Genomic DNA, 21,658 nt, shown 5'->3' with positions numbered 1-21,658 from the left:
TTCATTTGCTTAGTCTGTTGGCGGTATAAACCTGCAAGGCCGAGGCTTTAGGAGTTCAAGGCCAGCCTTGGCAACATTGCGAGTTTGAGATCGGCCTTGACTACAGGAGACCTTGGATCTAGGGGAAGGGCAGGACATTACCGAAGGGACTAAAAATCATTCAGGGATTCTAGGGAGGAAGAGAAATCCATCTAAGAAAACCAAATGTGGTTTTCTGAAAAGGAGGAACCGAGGCGTTACTGTAAGAGGGTTTGTTTGCTATTCTCTCTTTAGGGGAGGCTTGAAGGATTACCCAAAGAAACCATCTTCACAGTAAAATATGGCTACCTTTCCCACCCTTTCGAGATCCTGCTGGGGTTTCAGAACTGATGGTGACCAAGGATACAGCGTGGCCATTTTTGTGTGCTTGGTGCTCAGCCTTTAGAAGAGTTTATAAACGTAACACGTCCCTAGCTGAAGGCATTCACACCCTAATCCGCCAGCTGTTGCAGGACTAGAGTGAGCGGATTACACCGCTGAGTCTAACAGGCAGTTGAGAAGGCGGACTGAAAGTTCCCTGCGGACAGGAGCCAAGTTAGTTGCGTCCCCTGTCACCTCCTTAAGCTTCGCCGAGATGCCAGAGCCAGACACCCTTAGGCACCTAGGCAGTTCTTATGCAGATCCGTGAAGAGTAGCCATGACTCTGCCCCCAGAACTGACAATGGCCTTGAAAGTCCACAATGTCCCCGAGAAGAGCTAGTTGGTTTTCCTTTCCAAGATTTCCTGCCGACCTGGGAGAGGCCAAAATCGGTTTCAGCTCTTCTCACCCCCAGCCTCTCTGAAACGGCTGATTTCGGGGTGGAAGGGGGGTGGGGAGAATCGGGGGCAGTAGGGCGTCCCCCCACCCGCCCCCTGCCGGGACCCCTCGAGCCCAGTGCAGGGGAAGGTGACCAGGAGGGGGAGAGCTAGCCCGCACGTGCAGCGCCCAGGGGAGGAGGCTGGGCCAGCGCAGCGCTTAGTCAGCAGCTGGGCTCGGTTTTGAAACAAAAGCCAATGTCCTCCCTCGGAGTCCGCGACCGGTCAGTTCCTAGGGGGAAGAAAGCTATGCTGCCCAGCCGGTTAGTGGCCCAACTTACTTTTCCTGAGCCCAGGATTGAGGGCCAGCGGATGTTCGGGAGTGGGTGGGATGCTGCGGGGAGGGGGCGCGGGACAGCTCGCACACACCCTGCCCTGCTCTGTTCTCCGCTTGGCCCAAGGCCGGATCCCCAGGATGCGGGACACACGCTGGTCCCAACCAAGCGCCCTGGAGCCCAGGCCCCTCCGGTGTGCGTGCAGCCGCGGCACCTTCGCCACCTCGCGTCCCACAGTTCAGACACACAAGGCCCTGGTTTCATGAATGAAATCCAATCGTGTGGTTATAAATAGCCGCCAAGGCTGCTCACGTCACGGTGGAGAGAGAGGGAGCGATCGGAGGCCGCCACCGCGTTGCTTGCTCCGTGCTGGGGCGCAGGGTTCCGCCCGGTGCCCCGCCTGGCGGGGGAAGGGGGCGGGAGGAGGGCAGGGCTGGCGGCAATAGCGACCTGGGGACGAGTCCCGTGGCCTGCGCCGGGACGCGGACGCGGCCGGGCGCGGCTGGGCCATGCTGCCTTTGTGCCACGCCGGGCGGGTGGCGCGCGGTGCGCAGGGTCCCGGCGTCCCCGCGAGCGCGCGCGGCGGGGGCCGCTGCTGAGCGGCGGAGGGAGCCGGGTCTCGCTCGGCTGCAGGGTAGGTGGCTGTGTCTTGCAGAGAGCCCCAGTGAACAGCGGAGCGCTCCACCAGCTCCCGGTCGCCCCGAGGGTGGCAGGTGGGGACCCTGGCCCAGGGGCTCCCCCTACCCCAGCCGACGTTTGCGGGAGTGAGCTGAAGGGATGCGGGGGACAGTCCCCTCACGGAGGAGTGAGCCAAAGAGATGTGGAGGAGCACCCGCCCCAGCCGCACCCCTAACTTGTAGCGGCTGAGAACACGTACAACAGGCACCTTAGCAGGCCGGCTGCACCAGGGCGGGTGCTGCCGCGCCCCCGGGAAAGGCGCCTTTTCCTCGAAGGACTCTGGTGGGGAATTCGGGACGCGAGAAGCGGGGGTGTTCTGATCCCTTGGGTGCTTACCCTGCCCCAAGCAGTGCCTTTGGGTCCACGATGACGCCCCTTGCCCTCCCCTCCCTTCCCCCCCAAGCCCTGTGTCTAGGGAGTCTGTTGTGAGTTGCTGTGCCAACAGTACACGCTACCTGTGAGGGGTTTGCACACACCTGAACTTATGTTTTCAGCTTCAGGTTACTAGGTTCATAGCCCAGGTGGTAGGGGGACATATGCAGAAGAGACCCACACTCACACCCACCCACCCCCCAAAAAAAGCAGAAGGAAGGCAGGATTGTGTAAAAGAAAAATACAACATTTGATCCCACTGTTGGCCGTGGGGTTCCCATCCCGTATCAAACTACTCAACGGAGGAGCAAAGTCAATATTTAGACTTGGACAAGCCAGAAAAGTTAGGAGGGAGCGCCAAGCACAAATTTCTGGGTTGGCTTTGCAAGTCAGCACAGAAGCTGTGCCTTTGGGGCGGCGGGCTGTCTGTACACACGTGCTGGGGCGGGGGAGGGGGAGGGGGAGGGATGCATGAAGAGTGATACTTAAGTCCCAGCAAACAGAGGAGTCATCCTGCCTTTGAACCTCCCTGGTCTGTGCTTTGGGGGAAGCTCTTGGATACTCAGCCTGGGACTTCACCCTGAGGTTCTCCACCCTGAGGGCTGTACTACCTACTATATAAGAAACAAACAGGAGACTCTAAAACATACCAGGCTTCCAAAGGCGTTCAGCTTTGCCAGGGGCAGATAATAAACCACCAACGGGCTCACAAGTTCACTTATAAACACTATTTTGAGACTCGGTGTGTATTTGGTCTGTAGTGATCTTTGAGACGCCTAAGAGAACCGGTGGTTCCCATAAGATAAACTCGATCTTTTTTGGACTGTCAGAAACGTCTGAGTGTCACCCCCCCTGGGGAGGCAAGCAGTCAATTATTAAATTAAACAGGTTCTCCCTGAGATTCCTGGATCATATTTGAATGTCAATGTGGGTATGGCTTCAACCCATTCCATCCCATGGTAGGAAGCTTTAGGCCATCTGTATCAGCAATCCTTTAAGCTTGCCTACTCTTCCAACGTTGTGAAGGTCACGGGTATCTCAAGGTACAGGGTTATGTGTGGTCTTGAAGATGCACAGAAGCCTGGTTGGTGTTACTGACTTAATACTTCTACAAAAAAAAAAAAAAATAGAAGAAACCAGAAATCATTGTTTTGGGGTTAAGATGGTGTTTTAAAATGACATTTTGAAGAAAGAAATTCTCCCACTCCCTTGTCTGTTGGAGAAAACCTGTGAGTTTTCCCTGTGCCTCCCATCCATTTGTGGCTAAGTACTTTCTCTGTACCATCCCCAAATGCTCAGAAATATACTTTTGTGAATGCTATAAAATGTTAAACATAGCTATTTCAAGATACACTTGACCCGAAGAAATGCCAGTGTACACTTAGAATAAACCAAAGTCAGGCGGACTCTGCCCATCTTCCCATGTAGAGAAAGATACTAAGTATTTTTTCTTTTTTTTTTTTTCTTTTCTTTTTTTCGGAGCTGGGGACCGAACCCAGGGCCTTGCGCTTTCTAGGCAAGCGCTCCACCACTGAGCTAAATCCCCAACCCTGTATTTTTTCTTTTAATGAGTTCCTGTGGGCTCCGGTCAGGCAGAGGGATTTCAACAGTGTTTCTCTCTACTCTCTAGGTAAGGCCAGCTGTGCTAGGAACTCCTGTTCTTCACTTCCAGCGAGCCAGGTCAGTATCTCCGTGCATGCCCACAAGCACAGGTGGATGGCGTATCCTCTGATGTGTAGTCTAGAGTGGGTGTCCTAGTCAGAAGTCTCAAAAGAATTGGGTTTTGATGTTTTATATGGTTTGAATCCATGGTTTGTTGAAATCACTCTGAGGGAAATGACCCTAAAATAAACCTCATGCCCCCTCTCTCCTTCCTGTGGGTCATGCTAACGAGAAAACCAAAATGGTGGTAGACAGTTGAGGATCCTGGGTATCTGGGTGTCAGGAATGGAGATTTGACTCAGCTTCGTCTTAGCTTTCGGGAGATACAAGAACATTTCATAGGGTAGTAGCGGACATTTGTTGAGCATGGGTCAAGATTTGGTTCTGTCCAAATGGTTTTTTTGTTTGTTTGTTTGTTTTGGTTTTTCTTTTCTTTTTTTCGGAGCTGGGGACCGACAGGGCCTTGCACTTGCTAGGCAAGCGCTCTACCACTGAGCTAAATCCCCAACCCCTGTCCAAATGTTTTTATTCTGCATTTTTATGTGTCATAAATGGACAAACATCCTATACACACACACACACACACACACACACACACACACACACACACGCATGCACGCAACGACTGTGGTGTGAAGCAACTTTTTGGTTGATTTCTTTTTAAAGTTTTGTCTTAATCTAAAACAAACTCCTATTTGAAAATTTCTACATGAGGGAGACTGAGGCCAAGAAAAGCTGAATGACTTGTTTAACTCAGTAACTACAGATAACCCGGGAGTATTCCATGGTGAAGCTGTTCGTAAAAAAGAGATTCCACTCTTTTAATGGGTGCTCCTTAGCATGGATCGGTTAAAGATTAAACTTTAATCTTTAAAAAAAAAAAAGATTGTGGGGTGTGACTTTTAAGAAATTTCCAAGTAGATTTAGAAGCAAGATGTTAAACATTCCAACATGGAAAAGGCAAAGAATATACCCTGAACTTTGTGCACATCCAAGGGTGGATTTGGGGACCCATAGAACTTTCGTAAGAAAGCCCATGTTTTCTGTTAGGTGCGATTATTTTGAATTCCATGTGCCAAGCGTAGGTTTTCATCTGCATAGATGATAAATGAGTGTTTGGAAATAGTCAGGATATAGACTTTCAAACCAACTGAGATTGTACATGTTTCCAGCCATGGTGGTCCAGGACCACAGAGGCAGAGACCCGGTTGCTTACAAGGCATCAAAGCTTGAGCCCTGTCATTCAGCAGGACATCTTTGATAAAAGGCTACAATGTGAAATGAAGCCGCAAAGGACCTTCTTCCTTCCAATCCTCAGTGTGCCTGAAATGTTCTACTCAGTGGATAGATTAGGATACATAGTAGATAAATCCCAACGGAAGTTCTGAAAAGGGTCAGTGTCTAAAGTTTTAGACGTTTGTGGTTTGCACCTCAACGGAAAGTAACTCTTACCTCTCTTTCCTCCTTTGCTCTGTTTCTAAAAGAAGAAATTGTAACAGTTGTTAGCCCTCTGGGAATTTTAAGCACAGAGTCACTAACAAATGACAAAGGTGACCCTCTAGATGAACTCTATCAAGGACTGACAGCCCCAGCTCACTTCATAGCTTTACAAACACATAGTTAGTTAAGGGGTTTCTTTGACCAATTAAGGGGTAGTTGTATGCAATTCTTTAAGAGCTCGATCCATAAAAGTTGCCATATCCTAGACCATTCCAAGACACATCCTATTCCACGGTTCTTATTGGGGACATCCCATTACAGGCCAGATCCTCACCATTAACTGATATATGGCTGACTGTGATAAATGATATGCCATAAAAAATAATCAATATGACAATCATAAATCTATAATTTATTTAAAGTAGTCAAATTACACTCTAAATTATGTAATGTTGCAGCCCAAAAGGACCTTAGAATTCGCAAGCTGTCGCTAACAGTAATTACTCAGTTAGCAGTCAGCCTTTCCTTAGCTTTCTTGGGTATCAGCAGGCTTTGGCTCCTCTCTTGTAAAAGGGCTAGAAACATTTGGACGTTGCTAACTTCGCTTGGTAATCTCACTCATAGAAAACTGACAAACCGGGACTCGGGTGACAGCACGGTCTCAAGTGTTTGGTGTACGAACATGAAGCCCCGATTCAAATTCCCAGAACCTACCTCTAAGAAAAAGCTGAGCATGCTTGTAACTCCATCACTGGGGAGGCAGGGACAGCTCGGCATGGATCAGCAAGTCTCAGGCCACCGAGAGACGATGGCTGTAAAAAGCACAAGACGGACAGTTCCTGGGGGATGAGAGCCAGAAGCTGTTCAGTGACCTCTAGGAGTACCTGCACACAAACACACACACACACACACACACATACACGTACACACACACATGTACACACACACACACACACACACACACACACACACACACACACACACACCTTCACATTTCTGTTGATCTTGTAACAACAGAAACTCAGCCTCACTGCACAAAGGTTTCCCTCTGCCCTCCCATGGCTGGTGATTTGTCTGACCCTTTTACTCCTCTTCTCTTCTCCACCAAGGCTCTCCATCAACCTCACAGCACTAAAGGGAAAGCTGGAGAAGGAATTTGAATAGCTAAGAGACAAAGGAGGAGGAGGAGGGAAGTCAGGGAAAGTATTTCTTTTTGTTTTTTTTTTGTTTGTTTGTTTGTTTTGTTTTTTCTGGAACTGGGGACCGAACCCAGGGCCTTGCACTTGCTAGGCAAGTACTCTACCACTGAGCCAAATCCCCAACCCCGTCAGGGAAAGTATGAAATGTGGTGGAAATGGGGAATGGCTATAGGTTGGTTATCTGAAGCTCTTTTTGTAATTTTTTCTTTTTTAGTTTGAGAAACACATAAAGCCAGTGACTAACAAAAAACCAGCTATCTCTCCTCCCAGCCCCTTTGTTCCCTAGGCACCTTAGGGCAGAGGTTGGGAAATAGGCCAATCAAAACACAGGAAATGAAAGGTACACATGACAGGGTCTTCCTGGGTGCCCATGGCATTGCCTGTCTTCAGATATTCCTTCCAGCTGGGACTCAGACATACAAAAGGGTGAGCTGCCAGGAGGTCCTGACAGAGCAATGACGCTTCACTACCCAACTCCTGAGTCTTCTTTCTTGAGTAATGGCAAGTCCCCAGTATTTATGGATTTTGATCTCAGGCTTCACTTCTCTGTAGAGAAATGTCTTTTAGATTTTTAGCCAACCAGAAGCTAAACCAAGTGACCCCCTCCAACACATACACCAGCTCTACCAACAATTTCCAAGACGGCAGGCACTGTGCCCGGTGTTTGTTTTCAGGTCCAATTTATGGAAGCACAAAAGGAGGGAGAGAAGGTCAGGAAACTGATAAGGCACAAAACATAGAGATCGGGTACATTTTAGTCTGACCAAGAAGTTCATTTTAGATGAACTCCAGGCTAGGGGTACTGTAAGCCTTTCCATTTCAGGTTACTCTTGCAGAAGGAAAAACCCGAGTGTCAGATGACATATTCCTACAGGCAGTTTATCTAACAAATACATCATCTGAGCTACCTGGCCATCTTGCCTACACAAACCTGCAAACTACGGGTCATTTCTAATGTATGTTGTTGGAAGTCACAGGCACAGACACTCAAGTCAATGCCAGTTGAATCAGGGAGTCAAGGAAAGTCCCTATAAGGTCACTTGTTTGAGCCTCCCTCTGGTGACAAAGCACTGGCACCAACAAAGTGATGTAACTTGACCACTCTCATAGTTAATAAGTGACTTCTCCTGAACTCAGCTCAGGTCTCTCGATCCAACCCAGGCTCCATTCCCGTTACATAACACCACCTAGAAAGTGCCAAGACTTCTGAACTCTCCAACTTTGCCACAGATCCAGTGAGCGAGTCCAAAATACACACACACAACCCAAGCCATGTCCAGCAGCGAAAGATAAGACGGTGCCAGTGGTATACAGATATACAGGGTACTGGGAGCAACTCTGCTTATCAGCAAACATGTCGACACAGAGTGTTCCTTTTTCTCCTCGTCAGAACATAACTCTCAAAGCTCTGATCCGGTCCAAGCCATCTCAGCTGACCAACCCATCGGCTGCTTTGTAATTCTGTCTCTGCTCTGGCCGCTTATTAGCCGTGGGCTTCGAGTGAAATAAGTTTTGGACTTCCCTCTCCTCGCCTGCAAATGGCAATGGCATATACCCTCATCCCTGAAGCCATGAGGATATCCTAAAGCCAGGGGTGCAGACCACATACTCCGTGCTCACCAAGGTTAGTGGTCTCCTGAGCCTTCCTGGAATATATGGGCAGGAAGCATTGTAATGTGGATGGGTGGTCTAATCCCTTTATCTCTAAGTTTGCTGCTGCCTTTAGACGCTGATGTTACAAGAATAGTTACAGTAACATTTCCTTCTAATCATCTCTTGAGTTAAGTGAGTGTTCATATATTCTCTCTCTCTCTCTCTCTCTCTCTCTCTCTCTCTCTCTCTCTCTCTCGTATGTGTGCATGTATGTGTGTGTGTGCACTCAAGTATGCATACTCCCTCTCTCTCGCTCCTTGCTCCTTGTATTCTCTCTCTCTCTCTCTCTCTCTCTCTCTCTCTCTCTCTCTCTCTCTCTCTCTCTCTCTCCTCCCTCTCCCCTCTACCCTATGCCTTCTCTGTCTGCTGGTCCTGGTGGCACATCTCCAGTAGCATGTCTTTCCCCTGTAGTCTAGAGTCTCTGGAGTTTCCATGAATCCTTTCATTGTTTGAGCCTCAGCCCTCACATAATACCCAGATCATCCTGGAGAGCCTGGCCTCTCCTCCTTCCCTTCCAGACACCACATGGCTCTCTAAGGAATGCTTCTCATAGCCCTTGCATCTCAGAGCAACTGCAAGGTTTCCAACCAAGTCGCCAAGACAGTCCTTGCCTGCAGCAAACTTTTGCTTTCAATTTCGAAGCACACGTCCGAGCTCCCCGCCTCCTTTTCAATTAAGAGGCCCACTGAGCATTCTGTCTGGCTGTCTTTTCTCTGAGCCATGCCCTGCTGCTGCTGCAGGTGAGTAGCTAGGAAGCCATAGCGCTGCAGTTGGGCCCTCCCCCACACACACACACACTTGATAACCAGCCTGGCCTAAAGGACACCTCCAGGAAGCATTCCAGCACACACCTCTCTCTCCCCCCTAGCTGCCACACGGTCATGTGGCACTTGCTCTGCTCTGGACTTGAACAGAGTCTTGGCAACACATCCTGTCCATCTCTCACGCAGCAGAGGGAGCCTGCCGGGACTGTTTTTGCCTTTACCCATACCTGGTTTTTTTCCTTCTGTTTTTAATAATTCAGTGGCCTCAGTAGCCTCGAATGGACTTCTTTTTTCCTGACGGCACAGTTACCGCTTAGTAGTTGGCAAATGTTTAGTGCAAGATGGGGTGTGGCTATAGTCTGTGAAGCAGCTAAGTTAGGGGCCTGGTGCTTTGAGCCCCAATTACTACACTGTCCCTAGCCTTATTAGTAACCTCACATGGGTTGAGCTTTGATGTCGCTCTTACCAAGGAGCTAATAATGCTTAAAACCGGGCTTCAATGGGAATGGGAGTTGCAGTAGGGGAGACAGTCTGAGCTCTAAGGTAGGACCTGGTATCAGGAGTTCCTAACAAGCCAGTGAGATTTGAGTCTAGACTGGACCCTCACCTAAGTTCGTTGCCTGAGTCTTAAACGTGGAAGGAGTGGGGAGGGGTAGTTGACTGATGGGTCTTGTAGGGAAAACAAATTACATCAGCTATCACCGGGACAAAACTCTTGACAGAAGCCATTAAGGGAGGCCAGGTTTCTGTAGGCTCGCAGTTCCAAGGAAGGTGTTGTGAGGCAGCTGATCCCTATGCATCCGAAAATAGAACAAGGTGAATGCTGGTGTTCCATTTACCTTCTCCGTGTCATGGAGTCTGGGACACCGGAGCATGAGCCACCCACATCCATGATGAGTTTTTCCTCCTCAGTCAAACCCCTCTCTAAACATTCCCACAGACATCCCCAGATGTCTGTTCCCACGGCAATTCTAAATCCAGTCAAGTTATCAAGAAAGATTAACCACCATATAATTAACCGCACATGTGTACATAAACAGAGATGGAGGTGCTTCTGGGGATCGGACATACGGCTTCATGGTGTGTGCTTCACATGTGCAAGGCTCTGTGTCCAGTTTCCAATGTGCACATGTATACATACCTACACAAGTGCTAATCAGAACCGTAGAACAAACACTTGACAATAAGAACACTCACCAATACCTCTTACTATAACTCTTACACTGGTGCCCGTTTCTTACTGAATGGTCCTATCAGTTACACACACTTACACACACACACACACACACACACACACACACACACACACACATCTACAGCCAACATATGGTTATATAGTTAGCCTGTCAACAGAGTTCAGTTCCCACACAAGTGTTCCGTTATCTTTCACAGTGACAAGTAAGACAGAAGTGAAACCACAGAAGCACAAGTCTGGACTGCACCTAGCTGTCTGTGGTGTGCACAAGTGTCCTAGTTAGGTTTGCTATTTCTGCAATGAAACACCATGACCCGAAAGCGTATCAGGGAGGAGAGGGTTTATTCGGTTTATGCTTCCAGATCAGAGTCCGTCACTGGAGGAAGTCAGGACAGGAACTCAAGCAATGCCGGAACCTAAAGACAGGAGCTGATGCAGGGGCATGGAGGAATGTTTACTGGCTTGCTTCCCATGGCTCGCTCAGCCTGCTTTCTTAGAGAACCCAGGGACCACCAGCCCAGGGATGGCACGATGGGCTGGGCATTCCCCATGGATCACTGATTGAGAAAATGCCCTACAGCTGGATCTCATGGAGGCATTTCCTCAATTGAGGGTGCTTTCTCTCTAGTGACTCTAGCTTGTGTCACAAAACCCAGCCAGTGCAGGGAGTCTATGACAGAATGGCTAGAAGAAGTGTTTGAACTCTGCAAAGATACTTCCTCAGATGGGCCAGTCACAATGTAACGACACAAACAACACACCTTTCAAAAAGTTTTTTATTATTTTTAAAATGTATATATATATATATATATATGTATCTTATTTTATCTGTATGTACATTAGTGCTTTATTTGCATGACAGAAGAGGGCATCCAATTCCATTACAGATGGTTGTAAACTACCATGTGGTTGCTGGAATTGAACTCAGGACCTCTGGAAGAACCAGTGCTCCTAACCACTGAGGCCATCTCTCCAGCCTCACACATAACACACTTTTTATGTTATTCTACAGGACACTAAATTGAGCCCCAATTTTTGTGATGACCTCTTATGTGATGCTAATACTTCCGAGGTGACTGATAGTTCAGAGGTGGCACACCGGCAAACCCTTCTTCAATGCTTCTGCCCCACACATAACATTGCTGTGATGACGTCTAAGGCATAAACTATCTGTGTGTGTTTTTAATTGCTGTGTTCTGTTTTTTACTGTGTGGGTGTTTTAACCTGTATGTATGTCTATACACCTCATGAGAGCCCAGTGCCTACAGAAGCCAGTAGAAGAAATCAGGTTCCTTAGACTTGGAGCTACAGATGGTGGTGAGCTGCCATGTGGTTACTGGGAATCAAATCTGGGCCCTCGGCAAGTGCAGCCAGTGTTCTTAACTACTGAACCATCCCTCCACCCAGTATAGGTTTCTAACAAAATAGAAGATAATGAGAAAACGGTGGCTTTTGAGAACTTGGGATGGTTTATTTCAACAAAGTTTCTACAACTTTGTGTGTGTGTGTGTGTGTGTGTGTGTGTGTGTGTGTGTGTAATACTGGCACTGGTTTAATGGACTTGTCGAGTTTTACAGTTTGCTCTCATGAACTAGTAGGGGCTGACCCCGGAACATTGAGAGCTCTGCGGTTCTCAGCTTCAGCCTTACCTTGATTGGGACTTCCTCCCTACAGTTTCAGGCTTAGGTCTTCCCTGGGTCTCAGGAAACGGAACTGAAAAGATTTGTATTGAATTTGACCTTACATAAAAATACATAAAACCTAATTGTGTAATAGAAAATGCTCAGAAGCCAATGATACACACACAGCCTGCACAGGGGCAGAATCACTCTGCAGTAACCACGGCCATGGTTTCTACTTTGTGTCAGTCTGTGCTGATTTTGCACAGCATTGGGGCTCCTTGTGCCATTTCATATGCGTACATAGGGCACTCTGGGAGTCTCTCACTATACCTGGAGTTCATTGATTGAGAGGTAAGCAGGCTGGCCAAAAAGCACAGGTTACAGATATGTCACTCGTGACTTTTGTGGGTTCTGGGGTTCTGTATTTAGGTCTTCACTTACTGAGGCATCTTGCCTACCTACCCTGTATGCTTTGCAGCGCCTAACTTCTTTCCCTCAGCATTGTGGATATGAAATCCATCCGTGATGAATGGAGCAAGACTTCAGCCGCTCTCATTGGTGTAGATTATTATTCCATTGTACAAATGGATCCACTTCTCATTGATTTATCCATTCTACACATAGTGGGTTGTTTCCAGAGACTGTTTCTTAGGAGCCGAGGTGCAGAAACATTCCTCTGCTCCTGATGGGAGCATGCTATTCGAGTCATGCTATTCTTCCTCAGTCAGTGAGCTCCTCTCCCTCTCCTACAGCACACCCAAGGCCATTGGTCCATTTGTGTGAACATGCTTTCACTTCCCTAAGGCCTGAGGCCACTGTTTCCGTGGATCACAGATTGTCCTCCGGACTCCTCTCTGTGCAGCTGCCCCTTTCATCGGGACATCTGCATTTATTCTAAAGGGTCATGGTATCTGGCTTCACATCAGTAAGCGGAGTGGAAGTGACAGACAATGTGGCCACGGAACTGAGGGCTAAGTCTGGCAGCTGATCAGTGAGGCTCCTGGAGAGAGGTTCAGCTCAGGGAAATGGCTTCCTAGTGTGTATCAAACAAAAATCAACAGTGAGCTCCCTTGACTGGAAGTCCACCAAGCACTCTGCCCTCACTTGACTTGGTCTGGGGAGAGTGTTACCCATCAGTTGTTCAGCGGGTGACCCCCCCCCCACCTCTAGGGTATTCCTTGGGAAAATTTTTGAAGAGTGGGAGAGCAGTGAAAAAGAAAGCAGTGGGGAGAAAGACAAGATTTTTTCATCTGCTTGGCTCCAAGCACACCCTAACCCTAACTGGTGTAGCTCTGTCCCCTCAGTGTTTAGCTGCAACCGTTCAGCTGTGCTGTGTCTTTATTAATGTTTGCACTGCAGAGACTCACCCTCTGACAGCCCTGGAGAATGTTTTCAGTGAGCCAGCTGAAAAGCGCGCACAGACACACACACACACACACACACACACACACACACACACACACACACAGAGGGAGAGAGAGAGAGGGAGAGAGAGGGAGAGAGAGAAAGAGAGACAGGGAGAGAGAGAGAGAGAGAGAGAGAGAGAGAGAGAGAGAGGGAGAGAGAGAAAGAGAGACAGGGAGAGAGAGAGAGAGAGAGAGAGAGAGAGAGAGAGAGAGAGAGAGAGAAAGCAACAGTCCCATATGCTTGCGTTATTCACAGCTTGCGTTATTCACAGCTTCTTGTTTTCTCAGGAGAGCATTAACATGTTTCCTTCAAGAATGATCAACATCACCATCGTTGTTAACCCTTGACCAAGTTTTCCCCGGCCTGCTCTGGGCCACAGCTCAGCCACACACCATAGCTCTCTAAGGGATCTGCAAAACCCATGACCCAAGTAGGACACCTAAAAAGCACCCATGGAAAAAGCACAGACGTGACAGCTAGATAGACCAGGGGGACAGAACACCAGGCGGGTATGGATGTGGAGGCAGGAGACTCAGAAGTTAAGTTTATCCTCAGCTGCATATCAGTTACAGACTAGCCTAGGTTATATACCTGTTCTATAAACAAACAAACAAACAAACAAACAAGTTGTGGGGAACTAGGAATTTGGCTTGGTTGCTAAAATATTTGTCATATTAACATGAAGACCTGAGTTCAGATCTCCAAGATCCACACATCAAGCTGGGTGCTGTGGGTCAACTTCCAGTATTAAGACAGGGATCCTGCTACCCCAGTATTGGGATGGGGTGCAGCGGACTCACTGACCTAGCCAGTTCTGTAAGAGACCCCGCCTCAAAGTACAAGACACAAAACAGCTGAGAAAGACCAGCCACCCTGGCCTCTGACCTCTGGCCTCTGGCCTCTGCATGTGCATATATGCAGACATGAGCACATGCACATGCATATAGCACTCACATACAAATGTCAAAAACAACATTTAAGAACCAACAAGAACACATCATCAATACCTGCCTGAGTCTGCCATTCCCCTACCTTCCTCGAGGCTGAAGTGATAGATCCCACATCCAAGGTGGAGGTGAGCCATTCATTCACAGACCCTCACTCCTCACAGAACCATCGCCTCATCTGACCAACTAGTATCAGTTTAGGCAGGACTCTGTCACCCATGGATCTGAACATTCATGCATACCACCCCTTCCCAGTAACGATCTTAGCGCAGAATGAATGACACACAGGAGTGCGCCTCAGTATTTATACGCCTGTGACTTCAGAAACAGGCATGCGCACAACACGCCAACCAGGGAATTCAGAGTTGCTTTCCTCCTAACGAATGTCAGGTTCTGTCACACTGCTGACCCATGCTTAAAATAGTGTAACTGTGATTGATTTCTGCAGAATACGTTCGCTTTCTAATACCCTCAACTCGCTCGCTCGTTTCCGTAAGCATAAATATTTTCTTTGGATGCTCAAATGTTCAAAGCCAAGAATTTTTCCTTTTCTGCTAGAAATAGTTTTGTGTGTGTGTGTGTGTGTGTGTGTGTGTGTGTGTGTGTGTGTGTGTGTGTGTGTGTGTGTTCTGAGTGGCCTCGGCTGTCTTTTTTATTCAGTTCAGTTTCTGTCTCTGGTATTTGGCACAATATCATTTGATTTCTGGAGTTTTTTTGTTTTGTTTTGTTTTTCCATTTGGAAGCATGGGTCAAAAGGAAACTGACTGGCTGTGGTTTACAGACGTGTGTTTTCAAAGTTTAAGCATCTTCAAAAGTAATTTTTTAGGGGTCTAGAGAGATGGCCCAGAGGTTAGGAGCATTTGCCACTCATTCTCTGGCAGAGGACCTGGGTTCAATTCCCAGCACCCAACATGGCAGCACACTGTAACTCCTGTTCCAGGAGATATGACAACCTTTACTAACCTCCAACAGACCAGACACACAGAGGCAAGATGCTCATACACATAAAAATAATAGTAATAATAATAATAACCTTTAGGGCCTGCAGCAATGGCTCAGTGGGGAAGAGCATTTGCTATATCCACATGAGGTCCTGAGTTCACATCCCAGGACCCCCATGTGAAGGTGAGCATGACCCTTAGTGCCTAACTAACTAATGCTGTGGATATGGAAACAGGAAGAATCAGTGGGAGGGGGTCTCTGAGCTTGCTAACCACCAGCCTGTCCCCAATTTCAATGAGACCCTGTCTAAAGGGAAGAAGGGAAAGAGTCATAGACCAGGACACACAAATCCTCCTCTGGCCTACACTCTTTCAAACTCACACACACAGATATATATCACACACCTATACTCACACATACACACCTATAAACATACACCACATGCACTCACCACAAACATACACACATACACATACACCACACACACACATATACATACATATTCACACTACCACACACAAATACACATACACAAATACACACCATATACACATATACATGCATACACACCACACCATACACATGTACATATACACAAACACCACACTGTTGCTGTAAAATTATAAAAACTGCTGTCTTTTAACCTGCACTAGGTCCGGCACCACAGTGTCACAAGATATCTGGCAGATATCTTCATCTCAGTGCCCCACATTGGGTGCCACCTATTGCTGTAAAATTATTAAAAAAAAAAAATGCTGTCTTTTACCCCGCACTAGGTCCAGCACTGAAGTGCCCCAAGATATCTGGTAGATATCTTCATCTCAGTCAGCAAAGCTTCTCACCCGCTTTGCTGTATCCCATATCACACTGCTGATGGCTTCTCTCTGCACCTGGCAACAATCTCTCTACCCGTCTAGTTCCCAAGGCAGGCTGCCACCATGCCAGACATATACATCCCAATTCTGCGGTGGCCTAGTGCGGTGGCCAGCCACCACATACTCTCTTAAACTTAAATTGCCACATGAAAGAACACACAACACAATAACCTCTAATCCAGTTGATAAGATATAATTGCCCACCTAGACATACAGAGTCCTGTACACATCCATCCCTTAAGAACATTCATAACAACCTGTAAATGTGCAGAGAGGAATCTTAACATCAGCCTCCATGTTCTCTCGGCTGCTTCTCTCCTTCTTCCAGATTCCTCTCTCTCAAATTTTTCTCCTGCCCATCCTTCCTTCTCTTCCAATGACAGGCCTATTGTACCTACCTTCACCTATATGACATCATCCTACATCACATATACACACACATTACACACACACACACACACATATATATATACATAGACATACTCATATACAAATACACATACACACATACCATATACACACATACATACACATTACACACATATATACATACATATACATACCACATACACAAATACACATACACACATACCATACATATATAACACATACACATACCACACACACATACATTTACACGCTACACACACAAATACACATACACCATATATATACACATACACAGCACAACCACACCATGCACACCTACACACACCATGCACACACACACATATACCACACACACATACACACACATAAATACACATAAAAACACACACACCACACATATGCATCATACACCAGTAATAATAATAATTTTATAACTGGTTTATATAAGCACTCTCAGAATAGTTAGCAACACACTTATATAGTCCCTATATCTTTTTTTTTCTTTTTTTCGGAGCTGGGGACCGAACCCAGAGCCTTGTGCTTGCTAGGCAAGCGCTCTACCACTGAGCTAAATCCCCAACCCCTAGTCCCTATATCTTTAAATCCTGAAATATTCTCCTTCATAAAAGCAATACACCCTGAGCGTGGTAGCCCATGCCTTTAACCCCAGCACTGCTAGTGGCAGAGGCATGTGGACCTCTGGGAGTTCAAGGCAACTTTGGTCTACATAGTGAGTTCCAGGCAGCTTGGGCTACATAAGTAGAGCCTGTCTCAACCACCAAAAGAAATAAAAGAAATACACATCGAAAGTACCATCCTGCTATAAAAGAATGATGTATGACGTACTGCTGCCAGCTATAACACTAGTTAACTTGAAACCATTTGCTGAGGGGAAGAAGAGAGACAGAGACTCCAGACTTCGAGACTCCGTTCATGAGAAATGCTATGAGCAAGCAAAGTCACCAACAGAAAGATGAGTGACGGCCAAAGCTGGGGCAAGCGCCAGTTAGGACAAGCAGATATGATGCCAAGATTTCTTTTTTGGGGGGGGGGGGTGACATGCTGCCGTTGCATATGAGTGCCATTGTCTAACTCTGGGGATATTAAAAAAAGAATAAATTATACATTGTAAATGAGTAAGATTTGTGGCACGTGAATTCGGTCCCAATTTTTAGTTAGGTCATGGTAAGTAGAAAGTGTCAAGATGGGGACCTGAGAGATGTCTTGGCATGTAAGGTACCTGCCACACAAGTATGAGGACAGGAAACCAGCACATACATTAAAAGCCAGGCGGGCACGGTGGCCCACATGTGACCCCCACAGTTGGCAGGCAGAGACAGGGATCCCTTGGGGCAAGCTGGTGAACTCTAGGTTCCTCAAGAGATCCTGCCTCAGTAAATAAAGATAACAATAGAAAGCAGATGTCAACCTCTGGCCTACACGCACGCACGCACGCACGCACGCAACGCACGCAACGCACGCACGCAACGCACGCACGCATGAGCACATGGAAACATGCTAGGAATGAACTATCGATGCTTCACTCAGCAGCTGCTGCTGCTCTCTGTTCATTGTTTCCTTCCGGTATATTCTCCGTGATGTTTTAGCGATGGAAGAAGTTGTTTTTCCAGGATAACCGGGACACAGTTTCCACATTACTACATTTTAAGTAGTCGTATATGAATGTCGCCAGCCGCTCCCTTAACAAGGCTGGAGCTAAAGGAAGGTCCACTAAGTTGATAATTGGGTCTTACATAATGGGATGGCTTGCTTCCGACTATGATGGTCACCCTCTGCCAGGAGGAAAGGGTGGTCCAACGAAAGACAGAGGGCCTGGTAGGCAGAGAGACTCACATGGATGCCAGGAAAGAGGGAACCTTAGGGAGAAGCGCTCTGAGGAGAAGGCTCTCAGAATCGAGACTCACATATTACACAGAGCAGTCGTTCTCTTCAGAATCCCTTGTGTGTTGAGGCAGGCCATGACACCTCACTGAGGGGGTGGGGGCTCCATGGAAGGAAATGAGGAGGCCCCCGCTTTTAAGCTTTGCCTCCTGTGCATTTGAAAGAGCTCTCGGCTATGCTTCTGATCATGGCCCTACTACGTTCCCTTGAATTCTTGTTTTTCCTGTATAGTCGGACGCCTTTATCAATAGCCTGAGAGTATCCTCCTGATCTCGGGCATGAGTGATTCAAGTACTTCCCAAGCAGGGTCTAATTTGAAACAACTACTTGACGGGGCTTATCCCCAGTTGATAAAGGAAATAAAGGCTCTTGTTTAGAAACAGGCTCATACTGACTGTGGTGAAGACCTTTAATTCTATCAGGAGGCAGCGGCAGACGAGGAAAGAGTGCTGTGAGTTCCTGGCCAGTCAAAGCTATACAGTGAGAAAGAAGGAGGGCAAAGAGGTGAGGACGGAGGGAAGAAAGGAAGGAAAATGCCCAGCATCACACAGCAAGCACGTCTGTTTGTGTAGCACTAATGGTATTCATGCATATGAGGCGTGTGCCCAGTGTACGTGTGTGTATATATTCATATGTGGAACCCAGAAGTTGACCTCAGTTGTCTTCATTAATCACATTCCTTTTGACTCGAGGGCTCACTGAACCTGGGGTTTGCAGATTTTGCTAGTCTGGGAAGCCCCAAGGATCTTCCCATCTCTACGTTCCTAGTGCCCAGATTACAAGCACTAGTGCAGAGCCCCAGGCTTTTGTAGATGCTGGGGATTGAATGCAGATCCTTCTGCCTAAGCAGCAAACTGAGTGGGCCATCCCCTCAGGCCCTGGCTTTTGTCATTCTCAATAAAGATGTTCTAGATACAGCTTCTCAAAAGTGTTGGGCATGTGTAGAGGCATTTCCTCAGCTAGATGATTCAGGAAGCGACAGTTCAGGAAGCGGTCCCCTCACGTCCAAGAGTTCAAGGGGCTGTGGTTGTAAAGCTCCTCCTCCTGTGTCTTTCTGTTGTGGTAAAATTAAAAAAAGGTTGCACGACCTGGTTCCCGTGAGTTCCCACTCTGCGTAAATCTGCACACTCTTGCTGTTTCTGTCAGCCGCTTTCACACACTGTCCCCTTGGCGGATGTTGCCATGCCTGAGACTCACATCGCATACGGGGGGCTGTGCTAGTGTGGCCCCACGCCAGGCTAACCCCAAGCATTCTATAGCCTACTACGGCTTCCTGTCATAGACTCTGTTCACACTCCCACCAATCTAGTAAAGACAGAGCTCAACAGGCTGTATCCCAGCAACCAGATTTATGTGTTAAATGCTCAATGTACAATACAACCACACGATTAACTTACAACCAATTGATAAGGATATAAACCGCCCGCCTAGATAAAATATATTTTGTTCATCTAGACATAGAAAGCCCTGTACAAGCCATCCCTTAAGAATATTCATAACAACCTGTAGATGTGCAGAGAGAAATCTTTTTTTTTTTTCCTTTTTTTCGGATCTGGGGACCGAATCCAGGGCCTTGAGCTTGCTAGGCAAGCGCTCTACCACTGAGCTAAATCCCCAACCCCCTTTTTTCTTTCTTATTTTTTAAATATTTATTTGTTTGTTTTGTGTAAATACACAGTCATTGTCTTAAGACACATCAGAAGAGGGCATTGGATTCTATTACGGATGGTTGTGAGTCACCATGTGGTTGCTGGGAATTGAACTCAGGACCTCTGGAAGAGCAGTCAGTGCTCTTAACCTCTGAGCCATTTCTCCAGCCCCGAGAGAAATCTTAGCATCCGCCGCCATGTTCTCTTGGCTGCTCCCTCCCTTTTACTCCAGTCTCCTCCTCTCTCTAAAACCTTTCTCCTACCCATCCTTCCTTCTCATGTCCAATGACAGGCCTCGTTCTATCCCGTACCTGCCTTCACCTGCACAATGACATCAACCTACATCTTTTATTAGTTTGTTTGTGGCCAAATATTTAGTTCACAGGTTGCTTACTGGGAGGTGGTGTACAGGGGGAGTAGCTAACCCTTATTATCCCGTGTGGGCTAAGCTCGCTTGAAGGAAGGTTTGCTGGCTCCTGTACAGTTGAAACCACCGGGGATGCCCAACAACCCTGTTGTTCATCACTCAAAACCCAACCTCAATGCTCTTTCCTGGTCACCATCTTTCTCCAACATTGATTAGCTTTGATTTTTACCAGCCTGTGTGCTTCAGCGACTTCTGCGAGCTTTTCCTTGAACTCGCGGTTCCCTTCCTGTGCCCTGCTATGCCCTTTGATTTATTAGGATTTGATTTTTTCGGTAAGAACTGCCCTTTCCCGCCTTCCAGGATATCTCTCAGAGATAAGGTTTGTCGTACAAGACACTGAGGCCTGATTCAAACTGACTTCTTTTCCCCCTCCCTTTGCATAGCCCAAGCTAGCCCTTTCCTCCACCTCCCAAGTGCTGCGACCCTTCACTCGTGGCACCGTACCTGGCTTGCCCTCCTCGCTTCTGGTCTATCCGTCGCTCTTTGCTCCCTCAATTCTTCAGAACCAACACCACCTGGTGGGCGCGTTTTGCCATCCAATCCTTTCGTTCTGCCTTCAGTTCTGAGCATAGATGGTTTCTGGTGTCCTTCCTCCGCCCCTCCTTTGCTACCACCCATGTTTCTTGTTTGATTTTTCTCTGTCTTGTTCTCAATATGGAATCCCCTTACGGTACTCACAGGCTGCCTTTGTGTTCTCTTGTCTCACTACCCACATAACCTACGTGTGCTGTTCGCTCACCTGTGATTTATTTTAGCATCATTTCTACTGGTCACATCTTCTCTTCTGCTATTCCTCACAGAATATCCACTCCATGGTTTGTAACAAGCCTCACAAGTCTCCCTCTACCCATTAGAAAAAAAATATCCAGATGGCTGAGGACTGAAGTATATGCTAAATCTCTCTGGTTGGCCTTGGCTCTGCCAGAGTCTCCAGCAGCCATTCGGTACCAGAGAAGACAGAAGTTAATGAGCTGGAGAGAGACTCTAGAGGTGAGATAAGGACAAAAGGAAGCAGCATCTGAGCTCGGAGGAATCACTGATGCTTGTTCACACCTGATAGTGCCCCCTCACCTCATTCTCCCTTAAACTGGCATTACGGTCAAGTTCCTTCACTGCAGCCAGACCATCAGTTCTCAACCTGTGGGTCGAGACCCCCTGGGTTGTCAACGGACCCTTTTACGGGAGTTACCTGTCTAGTGAGGGTTTTACTGCTGTGAACAGACACCATGACCAAAGCAACTCTTCTAAGGACAACATTTCATTGGGGCTGGCTTACAGGTTCAGAGGTTCGGTCCGTTATCATCAAGGTGGGAACATGGCAGCACCCAGGCAGGCATGGCGCAGGAGGAGCTGAGAGTTCTACATCTTCATCTGAAGGCTGCTAGCAGAATACTGACTTCCAGGAAGCTAGAATGAGGGTCACAC

General features: G+C 47.5%; 1 protein-coding gene across 9 annotated transcripts in view; it reads left to right on the top strand.

The window, feature by feature from the left end:
* The window catches only part of Rhobtb1 (Rho-related BTB domain containing 1), a 128,951-nt gene that overhangs the window by 52,083 nt on the left and 55,210 nt on the right, over positions 1 to 21,658 (top strand). For 4 of the 9 annotated variants that reach the window (XM_087597497.1, XM_087597491.1, XM_087597498.1 and 1 more), the window contains one exon: positions 3,790 to 3,839. The gene's annotated coding sequence lies outside the window, so the exon portion shown is untranslated. Of the gene's footprint in view, positions 1 to 1,001; positions 1,744 to 3,789; positions 3,840 to 7,850; positions 8,085 to 21,658 lie in introns of those variants that run through there. The other 5 variants (XM_087597494.1, XM_087597490.1, XM_087597492.1 and 2 more) reach the window with 5 other exon arrangements.

This window comes from Rattus norvegicus, chromosome 20 (assembly GCF_021556685.1).
Source record: "Rattus norvegicus strain SHRSP/BbbUtx chromosome 20, alternate assembly SHRSP_T2T, whole genome shotgun sequence".
NCBI classification, from domain to species: Eukaryota; Metazoa; Chordata; class Mammalia; order Rodentia; family Muridae; genus Rattus; species Rattus norvegicus.
The sequence above is the reverse complement of the archived record's forward strand: the minus strand, read 5'-3'. Positions and strand labels throughout refer to the sequence as shown.